Source organism: Patagioenas fasciata, chromosome Z (genome assembly GCF_037038585.1).
Source record: "Patagioenas fasciata isolate bPatFas1 chromosome Z, bPatFas1.hap1, whole genome shotgun sequence".
Taxonomy (NCBI): Eukaryota; Metazoa; Chordata; class Aves; order Columbiformes; family Columbidae; genus Patagioenas; species Patagioenas fasciata.
The window spans coordinates 39,315,505-39,332,035 of NC_092560.1; the positions used below are offsets into that span (position 1 = coordinate 39,315,505).

At 47.8% G+C, this 16,531-nt stretch overlaps 1 protein-coding gene across 5 annotated transcripts in view; it reads right to left on the minus strand.

The window, feature by feature from the left end:
- Positions 1–16,531, minus strand: part of FKTN (fukutin) — a 48,459-nt gene that overhangs the window by 10,435 nt on the left and 21,493 nt on the right. Inside the window, exon 1 of one of the 5 annotated variants that reach the window (XM_071802354.1) lies at positions 551–14,208. The exons of the other annotated variants lie outside the window; for them this stretch is intronic. The gene's annotated coding sequence lies outside the window, so the exon portion shown is untranslated. Of the gene's footprint in view, positions 1–550; positions 14,209–16,531 lie in introns of those variants that run through there. 5 annotated transcript variants of the gene reach the window in all.

Here is a 16,531-nt window from a genome sequence, read left to right on the forward strand (position 1 = left end):
GCAATAACTCTGATTTACAGCAATTTGCAGTACTATAAATGAGTTTGCCTACTGCGTAATTAAACAATTATGATGTAAGAAAATCTGGTAATAGTAGGAACAGTGATTTTAAAATCCCATTAGTTTACTCCATGATGACAATGTAAACATCAACATTTCTTTCAAAAGTAGTAAAACTGATTAATAATTTCTCCTGGCATAAGGTCTGATTCACAGAGTCTCTGAGGATACTGAAATTTTGAAAAGTCCATGCACAAAAATGAGGCAACATGGTTACCTTGCTTGATTAAATGTAGCTACCTGTAAGTGGCTCTTTCTGTAACTATTCTGTTTGCTAGATGAGGTGACTCACCATTAACTTTTTGATTACAAGGTCCAGAGATGCCGTGATAAGAAAGAAAAATCCAATTGATGGTAAAAGGCTATTGCAGAAATTCTTTCTTTTAAGAATATTCCCTGCTCCCAGAGGAAACTGGGGCATTATTAAGAAAGTCGCAAGATACACCCAAACAGGGTGAGGCAACACTATAAAGAGGATGTTGTCACTTACTTTTCTGGTCACGGGTACTTGCAGCTCTTGAAACCTGCACCAATGGACAGTAAAATCGGACGCTTCCTATTTTTCTTTCCCGACTGCTTTCGCAGTGCCCGGCCACAGAGCTCGCTCTCCCTGGAGTCAGCCTAGCACCAGTCCTGGCTGCCTCATTTATAGAGTAGCACGTCCTTTGTCTGGCGCGTGTCACCACTAGTCCTGGCAATCCAAGGAGCTTGTTTTGCATCTCCCAGGAGATTCTCTCTATCCTGCCTTTTCTTTTCTCACCATATGCCCTCTGCCCTTTTCTGGGGCTGGTATGGGGTGGTAGCTGAGACTGTGTTTACTAGCCTTAGAGCAGCTCCGGCTGGGTCAGGTGCACTTTGTGGGCAGGGATGGAAGCTGCTTGTGGCAAGAATCTTAATCTTTTTGTCGTCTTCTTTTTTTTCAGGGGATTTTTTAACGAATTTATTAGTCAGCTCTGAGCTTGTAAGTGTTTCCAGAAACAGAGACGCAGTGCTCATTCAAAAACCAGCTTTAACATAACTCAGTACTGAGAAACAGGCTAGTGTATTTCCTGTACTCCTAAGCAGGAGATTGCTTCTCTGCTCTGGCAGTAAGTGTGGTGAGGTTGTGGGGGTGACCATGCACAGGCAAATTGATCCTGCACTGCCTTTTTTGGGGAAGGCTCCGTGTGCTTAGGGTCACAGCTAGCACCTTCTGCAGCCTGGAGGAAAGCTAGAGCTGCTGCAGTCTCAGAGCTGCCCCAAAGTCTGCCTAAGTCTGCATGACAACAGAAGGCTGCAGGTATGAATTTGCACATCTGTCAGCTTGTCCTTCACTTTGGGGCCCACCCAGTGCACTAAGGGTAGGTTTATTTCATGCTTTTACAGCAAAGATGAGCCAACTCCATACCACTGTGTCTAGGATGCAGGGTCAGTGAAACAGACTTCTTTCTGCACTACTGGGGTGGCCCCAAAACTTCCTCTCTGCTCAGGGACAACAGACAACCAAGCTGGCATCTGATTGGGGGAGAAGAAAAGAAATTAAAAAAAAAAAAGAAGGCTAACATTATCTCCATCAGCTGAGCACACACCTCTTCATCCATGACAGAGACTGGACCATCCATCCTCACGCTTCCTCTGGATGACAACTGTCTCCACAGGAAAATAGTCACAAAATTGTCCCAGGCACAAGCCAATAAGGGCATAACTTTCTTACAAACATAAAAATACTTTGGGACCTATAGGACCTCATCTGCACCTCCAACCACTTTTTCCTCAGGTGCTGGAAGTTTGCCTTGGGTGGAGGTAAGAGTAAATAGGGACAACCAGAACAAGATACTGATTTACACACTGGGAGCAACAGGATACTAAAGGAGAGGAAGGAATGGGGAAGGAGGAGCCCCAGCTAATCACCCCACTAAAATCACAGGGCAGTAAAATGCCTACATCCAGGATAAGGCAGCTTTAAGCACACTCCACCACTTTCCTCTGCCAAACCTCAATAATGTTCAGCTCTTGTCCGTACTACCCTATCCAGAACAGTAAGCTGGCTAGGTAGGGCTCATCTACCAGATTTTTAAAAGCACGGCGAATGTTTTGTTTAACAGGATTTTCCCCATAAATACTAACTAACCAGTGGTGGAATGATGTGGCTGCTCTCTGGAGAGAATGAGCCCCAGGTCCCTGCCGGGGCAAGTCATTCCCCACAGAGCTTGACTGGAGGTTCAGTGCTTTTGCACAGTAAATTAAGAGCAGCACTACTGCCTGAAAGCTGTGTCAACTGCTCCATTTACCACAAGTGTTATGTTAACTAAAGGCCCTATTCCGGAGGGGCCTTTGGCCTCACAAAAGCCTAATTTCCATGTAATTTACATTGGAAAGTTGCAGAGTGCTTCTTCTCCCTGTCACACAAACCCATTATTTAACCACAATTTGCCCTCAGACAACAGTAGGGAAGGGGGCTTGCCAGTCCAGAAATGGGAGGGAGCTACAGCTCTTTATTGCTTACTGCTTGAATATTTCACTGCTTAGGGTTTTCAAAACCTGGCCAGATGAAGGACTATAAAATATGCAGCCAGGGAAGTGTCTGTCCTTGCAGGGAGAGAGGCTGGATGGGCTGCTGTGCACTCTCACTCACGTACCATAGAAGAAAGCTGGATCCTGCCCCTGTTGCTGTCAGATATGGGTTTCACCCATGCCTTTTCCAGAGGCAGGTTCATGGCGAGAAACCTGTCTCACTGGGAAAACAAGGGACATCATAGCCCCCCCCAAGTACTTTGGAAAAGACCCACCACATTGCATGTGCTGAAATACAAGCTGGCAGGGAAGAAGGCTGGCCTGGCTGAATAGAGAGCTGTGGCTGGAACTTAGGAATGAAAAGAGAATTTATAACCTTTGGAAGGAGGAGTAGGCTGCTGAAGAGGAATACAAGAATACCATGAAGTTATGCAGGAAGAAAATTAGAAGGGCCAAAGCCCCACTAGATGTGAGCCTGGCTACTACTGTAAAAGGTAGCAAGAAAAATGTTTCTATAAATATATCAGCAACAAAAGGAGGGCTAAGGAGAGTCTTCATCCCCTGATGAATGCAGGGGGAAACATAGTGACGGAAGATGAGGAAAAGGCTGGGGTACTAAATGCCTTCTTTGCCTCAGTCTTTAATAGAACAGTTATGCTCCAGATAACCAGCTGCCTAAGCGACAAGGACAGGGAATAAAAGGAAGCCCAAATAATCCAAGGGGAAATGGTTAGTGACCTGCTACACCACTTAGACACCCATAGGTCTATGGGGCCAGATGGGATACAAGGGTGCTGATGGAGCTGGTAGAGGTGATCACTGAGCCAATTTCTATTATCTATCAGCAATCCTGGCTAACTGAGCGATCAGGCCCAGTCAGCATGGGTTTGTGAAAGGCAGGTCCTTTGACCAACCTGATCTCCTTCTATGACAAGATGACCGACTTAGTGGATGAAGGAAAGGCTGCAGATGTTGTCCACCTAGACTTCAGTAAAGCCTTTGACACGGTATCTCACAGCATTCTCCTGGAGAAACTGGCAGCTCATGGAATGGACAGGTGTATTCTTCACTGGATAAAGAACTGGTCGAATGGCCGGGACCAAAGAGTTGTGGTGGATGGAGTCAAATCCAGTTGGTGGCCAGTCATGAGTGGTGTTCCCCGGGGCTCAGCACTGGGGCCAGTTCTGTTTAATCTCTTTATCAATGACAAGGGGATCAAATGCACCCTCAGTGAGATTGCAGACGACACCAAGTTAGGTGGGAATGTAGATCTGCTTGAGGGCAGGAAGGCCATATAGAGGGATCTGGACTGGCTGGATCACTGGGCTGAGGCCAATTGCATGAGGTTCAACAAGGCCAAGTGCTGGTGCTGGGTCGTGCACTTGGGTCACAACAACCCCAGGCAGCGCTACAGGTTTGGGGAAGAGTGGCTGAAAAGCTGCCTGGATGAAAGGCATTTGGGGTGTCGATTGACAGCTGACCAAACATGAGCCAGCAGTGTGCCCAGGTGGCTAAAAAGGCCAACAGAATCGCGGCTTGTATCAGAAATAGTATGGACAGCAGGACTAGGGAAGTGATCATCACCCTGTACTCAGTGCTGGTGAGGCCCCACCTTGAATACTGTGTTCAGTTTTGGGCTCCTCACTATAGGAAAGACATTGAGGTACTAGAAAGAGTTCACAGGAGGGCGATGTAGCTGGTGAAGGGTCTGGAGCACAAGTCTTCTGAGTACCAGTTGAGGGAAATGGAACTGTTTAGGCTGGTGGAAAGAAGGCTGAGGGGAGACCTTATTGCTCTCTACAACTACCTGAAAGGAGGTTGTAGCATGGACGGTGTTGGTCTCTTCTCCAAAGTAACAAGTGATAGGACAAGAGGAAATAGCTTCAAGTTGCACCAGGGAAAGTTCAAATTGGATATTAGGAAAAAATTCTTCACAGAAAGGATTGTGAAGCACTGGAACAGGCTGCCCAGGGAAGTGGTGAAGTCACCATCCCTGGAGGTGTCTAAAAGGCACATAGACTAGGTTCTTAGGGATGTGGTTTAGTTCTAGAGTTAGGTTATGGCTGGACTTGATGATTTTGAGTGTCTCTTCCAACCAAAATGATTCTATGATTCTTCAGTGGTACAGCCCCATTCGAAGGTCTCCTCATCAACCTCCTGTTGCATGAGGGAAATATTCCTCTTGAACACCTATGCCAGCCCAGCTGAGGCTCTGCAACCTGCAGCACCTGGGAGGTTCTCACCTTCCCCTCGCTCTCCTGCTCCCCACTGTCCCTTGGCACCCTGCAAGCCCAACTTCTTACCTCCTCTGAGAGGCCACCACAACAAAACTTGCATCTGCTGCAAGTACAGTGGCACTTTCTCCTGCACTGATGGGACACACCAACCCACTGTCAGGCCCTATGCAGGTGGGCCCAAGTACTGAGCCAGCATTGGTGTTAAGTCATTGAGAATACTGATGGCACAGGGATGCTGACTTTTACACCTACTTTAAGGGTCTTTTCCACCCTTTCAAATTGCTCCAAAGGGGTCCTGCATGAGTGTCTGCTTCACTGTCTCTTTATTAAACTTCCTATTGAACTGTGACTCTTGACAGTGATGAAGCACAACAGTCTCATTCAGCTTCCCCTACATATGTGGCAGTGGCATGGCAGCAGGGGGAAGACACTATCAATCCATCCCTGCAGTCCTGGGATTACTTTTGCCTAGAACAATTCATAGCTGCCAAGATAGTATAGCTTAGTCAGGGGCAAAGAGAGGGGAATAAGAGCTGTAAAAGCAATATTGCACCCTGGGCACGCTCTTCCTCACAGAAATTTCTGCCACAATCCATCCTGACAGTTTCCTTGGAGTGTGGGAGAATTCTTTACCTGCAACCAGTCTGGTTTTTAGCAGCCACCCATTATCCGTTAATGAAAAGTCAAGGGGGAACAGAATATGTTTTGCAGTTTGCACTCTGCCTCCAGACTGCAGCTGAAATTAATATGTTTGCTGGTATAATATAGCCACTTCCCTCAGAAAGTAGATTTCCAGTGCCCTTACAGCACCAACGAGGAGTGTGGGGAACATTCAATCTGCAAACAGAGTAACTAGGGACATGCTACAACTGTTGTGTCTGCAGTTTCAGAAACTGCTGTTTTATTCAGGCAGTGCTCATGGGCCCTTACTGAAGTGCAGACCCACTCTGCCAGGCAGGTACTCATTCTTCCTAGAAGAGAGAGATTCCACGGCAAGTTTGATGAAACAAGAGCAGGGAGAGACAAGAAAATGTAGTCTCAGCCCTGTCATGGGTAAGAACTGAGGCTGGAGAGGAGAATGGGTGTGGACCTCCTCCAGACGACATGTTTTTTCCCTATTTCTGCTATCACCACAGGCATGCTTTCCCACCAGAGGCAGTGCCGAACTCATATTTAGTGCATTCACTTTCTGAAGAGACACACTAGAGTCAGCATATCAACTTATTTCACTACCAAAGATACCAGTAACATCTAAACCTGGATGAAGCAACAGACTGCCTTCATTGTCAGTCATTAACACAACAGCATTTACACACGTGCACCTGCAAAGCAGAAGATGTGACACTTGGCCACTTTGAAGATGTCAAGAGCATGTGGGTGTTTGCAACGTGTGAACATCCTCAAAACAGGGTTTCCCATTTCCCTTTCTGAAATTTGGCATGCCAGGATTTAAATTCCAGCCTCTGAAATATCCTAGGGGAGTTAGCCTAGTTATTCCTCTTTCCAAAAGGAGCAAAGCTGTTCCTGGCATATGTGACTGTGTGGTATGCAAGTGGGAGAAAAAGGTTTTATCCTGCTGCTACACAGCTTCCAGGGACAACAGAAGCCTCTCCAAGACAGCATAATGCTCAGATGGGGAAAAAAAAAAAAAAAAAAAGGTTTGTTTTTCACTTCGTACCATGTCTTTCTCCAGCAAAATTGTTAGTGCAGATGAGCAGGAAATCAAAGAGAATCCTGCTCAAATATGGACAGAGATTTCAGAAGATGGGCCTGAGTTCAAATTATTTTTCCCCTTTGTGGGGTGACCCCATTCAGTTTAATGAAAGCAGCACACAGAAATTGATGGACAGAAAAAGGACAGCAGGAGGCTGCAAACACACAGCCACATTCTCAATGTGAATTCAGAGCCACGCTCTGCAGATGGGAACAATAAGAATCAATTATACACATCTGGGCTCTTTCCCTTTAAAATAAAAATTTAGATCAATAGATTTTGGATATAGTGAACTGGAAGAGGCTGCTTGAGGTTCAGAACAGCAGCTGCATGCAGACTGCTGAAATATTCAATTTCCATCATACGAAGCTTTTTGAAACATTTTGAATGTCTCAATAGTGATAACAAAACACTCACATCAGGGGGTGCTTCGAATTCTGGCCACACTTTTCAACTTAATTCCAGAAGCCAAGAATCTTCTCCTTTTTAATGCTGAAACTTGCTGATAACCTTGAAGAAAATGTTTAGCCACAGGAGAAACTGAAAACCTAATATTTCTGTAAACCTTCCTCTGGCAGCAAGAGAGAAGAAACAACAGCTCACTTTCACTCTGCCACAGACATATCTAGACATTAGAAGTTCTTTGGAAATCACTTAAACCGGAAAAAAAAACAAGGCAGTCATCTCAGAGAATCAGCAGCTGCCATTTTCACTGGCACACAGTACTGACCTCAATCAGGTTGCATGCAGCAATAAGGCCACCACATAAGCACCACTCAAAGCAAGGATTCAAAGAACCGCAGAGTCAAATATAAGAAAACCTTCCTTGGCAGATTATAAGCCCTGAAGTGTCTTTACCACAGGTGTGTTTGTGCCTCCTACAACAGCCCTTAAACTAATGACAAAAAGCAGGAACTGAGAGATTAAATTTCCAGTATGACTTCAAGCAAAACACTCAACGCCCAGTCATGTTCATTCAATGCATTGGGAGTTGCCAGGATTTTGCATAGTCTGGCAAGTTCTCTTTCTTCATATGAAACCATGCGGCTTGCTTTATGAGGTGACCTCTTGCAAAGAACAAGGGAATTTGCTCTCAATCTCCCTAACATATCTTCATAGTACAGATTGCTGCTTGGGAATGCCTGAGGTTGAAATCCATATTTAGCGCCAGAGACTGCTTCACTTGGAAGACCAGCAGGGCATGTATGTGCAAATTGAAACTTAAGAAGCCCAGCCTCTCAGTGATTCATTATGATCATATAGGCTATTTCACATAAAAACCCCAGACCTGCTCACTATTCTGACTCTGAAAGGTAGCTTTCTTCCTCTGCTTTTAAAGTTCTGCCATCCTATCTTTTCTCAGTCATGAATATATGCCCTTATTGCTGCCTTGATGGTAGAGAGATGGTACAATTAATTTCAAACTTCATTTTCAATTGCTCTGTTTCCATTGTTTTTAAATACATGCCCATGTTTCAGATGCTCAGCTGTTGTAAACTGATGTACTTTCATTGGTTACTGTAGAACAGCACTGAGCCATAAAATGCAGAAATCACTCCTTTACTCTTTCAATTCACCTGTATTCCATCATATGACTGTGCTATACATTTATTTACTTTCCTTTGGCTCTACAAAACCAAAGGAGACAGAGGAAGATAAATTTCTGGCAAAATTTCTCAAGGTGACAACTGTGCAATCTGTATATTTGACCACTGCATTTTCAAATAATTTTGCAAGGTCAGCCAGAAGCTCCCAACTGTTTGGACCAGGGTGTCCATTCCCTGCCTGACGATAAGTATTATTCCCACAGAGCTGATGTCCTAGCCTCTCACATCACAACACAGGGAAGCAGTTCTATTAACACCAGTAAAGTCCTTCGTGTACACGTTAGCAAGTTTTCAGCCTCACTGTGTCACCTGAGTTTATCAAACCACGACATGCCCCATGATTAGCTTGATCCATCAGAGCAGCAGGCTCTGAAATCTGTATGTGCAATGTTTTTAGTAGCCTGTAAGTAGTCCTTCAGACAGGTTTGCCTACCCACTGTGAACAAGATGTAAATATGAGGATTCAACAGTGTAGAGAAGGACTTGGGAACAAATTCACTTGATGATCAGTGAATATCAAAAGGCCAGTGGAAAACCCTATCTTGGGCGTAAAACCTCATCTCCAGTGCGTTGCATCTGCCATGAGAGAGGCAGCCCCATCTTTGTCACAAACAAAAGGAATTGCCAAATAAATAAACTCTCAGCTCCTCTGTTTCAGTTGTAATTGACCTCTCTCACATTCCTCAGCTTTCTATTCCAGTTTGTAAAACAAAGCAAAACAAACCACACACACAAAACAAATAAATAAAACAAACAAAACACACACACACACCCCCCAAAAAAAAAAAAAAAAAAAAAGAAGAAAAGGAAAAACCAACACACAGACACACAAAACCAACAACCACCAGTCCTAGCTAGATGAAAATGCAGTAACCTCAGAGACAAATTAAGTGCCACGAGCTACATTTTGAGTACTGGTGAAACTTGAGTAAGATGCTGTTGTGATTGCCTGGGCTTTTGGCAAGTGCTTCAGGAAGATGTAATCCTGTATGAAACCCAGAGTCAGAGGATGTTATTACCTTGCATGTGCTGAAGCACAGATACAGGTTTTAGGTGACAGAGTGCCTGCATGTACAGGCTTTGCAGACACAGCTTCCATGGCCATTTTTGATAATCCGTCCTTTCGTTCAGTTTGGTCACTGCAGTCAGTGACTAAGGCCAGAATGCTGACAGAATGCCTCTCAACCCTAACCTTGTTTGGGGTGCTGAGCTTTACACTATGAATGAACAAACTCGTAACACATCATGAGTGCAAAAGAAAGGGTGGAAAGTCACTTTTCTGCAACGAGGTCAGGGATGCTCTTTCAGTGTACCAGAAGTAATATCCCAGGACAATGCACTGGCCTCTGGGAACGTATCAGCATTGCCCTCCTCAACCCATTTGGTTGGAGACACCATTAATACACTGGCAGTGCCTACTCCTGACCTTTGGTTTGCGGGTGTCGCCCGCTGTTTTGCAGAGCAGGAACGCCTATGCCTGTCTGCAGAGAAACAAAGCCTGGCTCTGCTGCTCCTTGTCTCAACACCCTCTGCCCAACCTCTTTCAGCAGTGCTGCCTTTTTGCAGTTTAGATGTTCCTTCTTAGAGTGCCTTTTATTTTGGGCTTGGAGAGCAGGGAGACAAGAGATGGGATAGGGATGCTGAAGTAGTAATTTACATAATCTGATTAAAAGAGGATTATCCAATGGCTGCTGAACAGCCTTAGTGTGCTTGAGCTAAAAACCTTATTATTCATTGCTCTCACCACCCTGCAGGATAGCTGCACCTGCAGCACCAGCTAATTCTCTCCTGGGGACTTCAAGGAAGGAGAAAAGCAGGGACATATTCTATATAATGATCTGGGGGAGGGTTGAGGAGCTGCAGCTTCTTGTGTGCAGTCCCTAACTGATTTGCCTGCGTTAGTCTTCAGGAAGCTGAAAAGAAAGCTGAGCCGGTTTGACATTATCAGGAACAATCATCACCCTTGAAAAGGGCCAGCCTGTGTGGGTCCTGCCAGTTTCCTTGAGGGTAGTTCAGTGGGATTCACCCAGACTTGCCACAGAAAGGATCTCGGTAGAAGGGTCCTGCACATGTAAGAACCAAAAGTGCAGTTTCCTCTGTGCTCACCAGTACCCTGCTCAGATGGGAGCAAATCAGACCCAAGTCTTCTTCTAACATCACTAGGGAGCTTCTCAGGGTGTAGCCCACACCTTTGCCTTCAGGAAAAACGCAGTAACATGTTATCTTTTTATTGCCCACACACTGCCACATGGTCCAGTTATCCAGGGACTTGGCTGAGGTGCCATCTGTGGGACGGGCAGCAGGACCAACCAGATGAACCCAGCTGTAGACTTAGGAGAGAAGGAATAAGCCCACAAAACAGCTCTCCCACAAACACAGTCCACAGCCTCCTATACAGGAAGTGGGCCAGCTAAAAAAAAAGCTGAAGAGAAGGGAAGGCAAATGCCATAGCTCCTTGGACATACTACAAAACCTAGCAGCAAATACGGGCATCAACTTGGGCTGAGTCAAGATCTCCCAGAAGAAGATGGGGAGAGTGAAGTTCAGGCCCTGGCAAGACAAGAAAATTTCAGCTGCTGGTTTCAACAGAACCAGACCTATGTCCCAAATGCCCACCCATGATGAAGGGGTTAGACTCCAAGCTGAGAAACATGTTAACTGGAGAATGAAAGGAACTGGGGACACAGATGCCCAGATTAGGGGAATTACCAGGTAGCATGAGCTGGACCCTCCAGCAGACATTCACATCAAAGCTAGAGAAAGAGGAAGACTTTGGACATTTTTTCCGTTCTACAGAGGGACATCTGTAAGTCTAGGCACCCGTAAGAGGTTTTTGAGACTTGCAAGGAAACACCAACTGGACCTTTTGAGCAGAAAAACACTCAAAAGGGAAAGAGGTAAAACAGAAGTGAGGAAACTTGCACATGTTGGTGGATAAAATTCTGTCTCATTCTTCACTGTTGTCACTTTAGTACGGGCTTCTTCTATATTTTGGAATTAAAAGGCTAGGACCTGGTGCAGATCATGTGGCATCTCATGGTGTCCCACCACAGAAAAACCAGCAGCATCTGTTTTCTCCATCATGCATTCCCAGGGATGAACTTTTATATATATGGCCAATAGCTTGACAGCCAGAACAACAAATCTTCCTCACAGCTGTTATTACTTTTTCCATGCTTCTGTTCCCGGAAAAGACAACAGAGCTATTTAGCTGCCATCCATTTCTCATGTATACAAACTTGACTCAAAGGAGTTACAGAAAGTACATATACAGCATGAACAGAATTAAGAATAAACCTTCTCCCGAGCAGCAGGCAGACTTCTCACCATAAATCTTCAACTTACAGATAGTGGCAGCTTCTCCCCAGCACACAGCAGGCAAAGTTATGGAGAAAAAGCATGCCAAGGAAACATATTCAAATGTCAGGGACAGGCTCTGCTGACAATCATTAAAGGAAGGGATGCATCTGTGCATGTGAGGAGATTCCACTATCTCTAGCATTAAGAGGTGGCTTAAACTTAGACTGTTCTTCTCACAAAGATGCAACAAAACAGGGACTTCTTCGTTTTTTACTTTCCCATCCCTGCTATCCTACCTCTATGCCCCTCCCAGCCCACTCAGGCCCCCTGCACAGCTGAACTGTTTCTAAACACATGGCAGTTCAGCTATAAACCCCCTCGTTATTTATCAGTTTGGAAATCAGAGCCATTCAGTTCACTGCCAGTAAATGGCAATGATTGGAAGGAGGGAGGGGTCAGCTTGTGTGCAGCTCTTCATTCTCTATTCATCATGAAAAGGGGATCACTCCAGCTAACTGGCTCGTGGAGATAAGGATTACAGACTATCTGCATTAGACTGATAAGCCAGGTTTGCATTGCATAAAGATTATTTGTTAAGAACCTCAGTAAAATCAAATACACTCAGAAGGCTTATCAGCACAACTCATTTCCACTCACACCCCTCTGCATGCCCATGATGACAATTTTTTTCCCCCTATAAAGAACAGTCTCTGCTTGAGTCCCAACTCTGAGGCAGACTGAGGATGAGAATTACTGGAGGAGGGCCAGAGAGGACAAGGAAGAGTAGCCTGAAACATCCCAGCTGCAACTGGTCACTGTTAGAGTCATGGTCCTCATCTGCCCTATGTGGGAGGACAGCAATTCCCACCTGGTGGGTGGTTTGGATTTGCCACTTCTGGTGTAAACTGTGACAGCTGGGCTGACATCAGCAGCCCTTACTCTTTGTACTAACTAAGCATCAGATCAGCAAGGAGGAGTTTATACGTGTTTCCCTCTACTTCATGTTTTCCTCTTTCCTCACATAGGCCCCTGGCATGCGAAGTACTGGGGAATCCCAAACTCCTGGCAGCCTTCCCTCTACAAAATGGCCTAAGTCAGGCATTTTTCTGTAAGCTAGACTTGCTGAATAATGGAAGACTATTAGAAAAGCCCCTTGTACTCCCCCTTTCCCCTTTTTCTTCACAGCAATTTCAGCATTAGCAGGGAATGTACCAGATCCAGGACTGTTCCATTTGGATAGTGCTGCCTTTCCAGGTGGTAGATGCCCATTTCTGCTCAGATCCTGGGTGTTATTCAGGTATCACATAGCAATTCAGGTTAAATCCCTCTCCAGTCCACCCTGGATCCTGAGATCAAATATGGCTCCATATTAGCTAGAAACATCTTACAACAAAGCAAGGTGGTTTTGTTCTTGTTGTTTGGTTCAGTTTTTTTTTTTTCTTCCTTATGACTCCAGCAATTGTAGAATGTTCTGAGATGGAAGGGAACCACAAGAATTACCAAGTCCAACTCCTATCCCTTCACAGGACAATCCCACAGTTCACATCATGTGTCTGAGGGCATTGTCCATTCACTTCTGGAACACTGTCAGGCTTAGGGTCGTGACATCCCCCTGGGGAGCCTGTTCCAGTGCTCCACCACCCTTTTGGGGGAAGAACCATTTGCTAATGTCCAACCTAAACCTTCCTGGCACATCTTCCTGACATTCCCTTGGGTTGTGTCATTGGTCACCAAAAAGAAGAGATCAGCACCTGCCCCTTCTCCTCCCCTTGTGAGGAAGCTGCAGGTACCGTGAGGTCTCCCCTCAGTCTCCTCCAGGCTGAACAAACCAGGTGACTTTAGCCACTCCTTGTACAGCTTCCTCTCTAAACCCTTCACCGGCTTCATGTCCCTCCTCTGGACACTCCCCAGTAGCTTTATATCTTTTTTATCCTGTGTTTCCCAGAACTGCACACAGTGCTCCAGGTGAGGCTGCACCAGTGCAGAGCAGAGTGGGACAATCCCCTCCAAAATCCAGTGTTCAGCAAGCAATTCAACTAGAGCAGAAGTAATAATTCCAGAGTTGTGAAAGGCTGAAATGCAAAACAGATGAACAGATTGTTCCTTCCACTTGCCAACCTTGGGAGAAAAAAAAAATCAGCAAACTCTTGTAGCTCGAAGGGACCTTTTCTCTCTCCCAAAGCCATGAAGGACAGTCCAGTGGAAAGCGTCACATAGTGCACTTCAGAGTCAAATCTTCAGCTAGCGTGTTGTTTATTTCTGATATCCAACCTGTGGGCTTTGTCTTGCAGCCTCCCAGGGAGGCACAAGGTGTCACTGAGTGAATTCTCTTGCCTTATGGGCATGGAGATGCCTGTTCCAGCCAGAGTGACCTGACCAAGCCCTGGGAAGGCACGGCCAAAGCTTCGGTGACTGGTGTGAAACACTGATGCTGAGCACAAGACAAGAGATGCGGAGATGGAGTGGGCAGTGGCTCTGTGGCAACCCCAGACACGTGTGCTGGGGCCTCAGTGTTGCTGGGTGAGTGCTGTGGGCAAGGATGGTCTGTCATAGTGTCCCCAAGTGATGGATAGTGATGCCCCTCAGTGGTGGGTTCTGATGTCACCTAGTGATGGACTATGACATTCCGGAGCAATCAATTGTGACCAGGCGCCCCTCACTGCTTATATCCGGGGCGTTGAGTCTCACCCAGCCGTCTTGTGACTGCACTCCAGCCGAGCGAGTCTGCAAGGTTTGGAGTGTTGAGCGAGGCTGTTGTCGGTGCTGGTGCTGTGCTTGGGCAGTTGTTCTTGCAGCTCTCAGTGCACAACCCCAGAGCCACTGGAGGATTTTCCCCGGCCCTGCCAGGTTGAGGCAGCCGGGGCACCCAGGAGACAGCTCGCAGCAGCAGAGGTGAGCTGGGCAGGGACACCTCACCCTGGGGAGCTGGGAGGGTTTCCTTCTGGAGGCACCTGGGCATTCCTTCCACCCCTCATCGGGCCAGCCAGTGACCGTGGCCTCTCTTCCTTTTCCAGCACAACACCGGCTGCTGCAGCACCGGTGCGAGGGAGCAGCTCCACATCCCCAGCTCCCCCCAGCCCACCGCAGCAAGTGGACAGCATGGCCATGGAGTTGCACAACCAGTGTCCCATCTGCCTGGACAGCTGGGAGGAGGCCAGCTACGTGATGCCATGCCTCCACCAATTCTGTTACGCGTGCATCCTGCGGTGGGCACAGAGCAAGCCTGAGTGTCCCCTCTGCAAGAGGAGGATCCACTCCATCATACACTCAGTGCAAGGGGACGACAACTTTCAGGAGCACGTCATCTCTCCACCTGCAGCACCATCCCTTGTCACCCACTTGACAGGAGCTCCTGGACATCGAGACGCCCACAATCTCCATGGTCCTGCAGCATCCCAGCCATCAGCTGTGAGGCCGGTACCCAGGGCCCCTGTGGGCGGCCTCCACCCCCACGTCTGGGCGTTGCTCTTCCGACAGCACCCGGTTCTGTTCCGGCACCTGGTGCTCTGGCTGCGATACCAGCTGCGGCGGATCTTCGAGGGTGCCCGCCGGGAAGCAGCATCGGTGCAGAGGCTGGTCGTGTCCAGCCTGAGCCTCTTTGGCCCAGACGAGGAAGCCCTGTGCCAGCTGCTGTGGGCTGCCATGGGCCTGCACACGGTCAGCTTTGTGCGCTGGCTGATTGACACCGTGGTGGCGCGGTGCACCAACGAGGCCCAACGCTGGATGGGCCTGAGGGACAACTGGGCTGCCGAGGAGCGGGAAGGCAGCCCTGAGGCTGCCCCCGGCCCTGTTGCCTCCCAAAGGGGCTCTCCTGCCCCCAGTCCAGCCCCCTCCAGCAGCCCTGACAGATCTGAGGCAGAAGAGCTCCCCAGCACCTCCTCGGCTGCCCTTCATGGGGGTCCCAGCAGCACCCGCTCTGTCCCCGGCCATGCTGCCTCCCAGAGGGACTCTCCTGCCCCCAGTCCAGCCCCCTCCAGCAACCCTAAGAGATCTGCGGCAGAAGAGCTCCCCAGCACCTCCTCAGCTGCCCTTCGTGGGGGTCCCACCAGCACCCGCTCTGTCCCCGGCCCCACCCACAGGGACCCAGAGGAGCCACGGGAGAACCCAGAGGAGCCACGGGAGGATGCAGAGGAGGCTGGGCCCATGGCCTCCACTCCCATCCAGGGCAGCCAGTGCTCCCCTGAGAGGGCCCGGCGAGCCCCGAAGAGGAAGGCCAGCAGCCCCGAGGAGTCTTCTCCAGCCATCAAGAGGCCACGCCACCAGCAGCACTAGTGTGGCCCAGGCTCTGCCAAAACCAGGGCTGGGCCCGCAGCTGGGGCTTGTGCCGGCCCCCAAGGGGACTGAGAGACTAATGATCAAATAATACAATACATATATGAAAACTACAGAAATAGGCTTGGTGTTTCTAACAATGCGGTTGGCGTTGCTGTGTGTTTCTAACAATGCGGTTGGCATTGCTGTCACCACTTGTATTGGTTTCTCATGTGGCCAGAAATGGCCACCAAGAGGACTTGGTCCATACCTTCCCCGGGAGCAGAAGTGTGGATGACTGTCCTGCAGCCATGCCAGCCTCCTGAGCTATCTGTTGTGTATTCTTTTTGAGCACAAAGGACTCCACTTGTGTTTGGAGATTATCTCTAAAGGCCTGATAGTCCTTTTGATCTCCTTTCCTCTTCATCTGGGCTCCCACAAGAACTGCCTCCTGAATCAGCCACAGGTTTCCCTCATGAGGTCCAGGGCTATTCACCTTTCTAACCCCCACCAAGATCTTGGACTTCTCTGTATCACAGTCGTTACAGTCATGGCTCCTATTCACTATCACAGCCCTGACCAGTTCTTCCTTGTTCCTAAGTAGCACATTCAGGACAGTGTGCTGGGTCAACTGGGATAGGGTTAATTTTCAAAGGAGGCTGGGAGGGGACACAGCCAGGACAGTTGACCCAAACTCACCAAAGGGATATTCAATCCCCTATGAGGTCATGCTCAGTATAAAACTGGGGGGCCAGCCGGGAAGAGAACTCACTGCTTGGGGAGTCAAAGTGTGATCCAGTTTCCTTTTCTTTTTCTGCAGTGGCAGAGCACGTGATTGTATTTGAGTGTGAGCTGCTGTCTGGATCTCT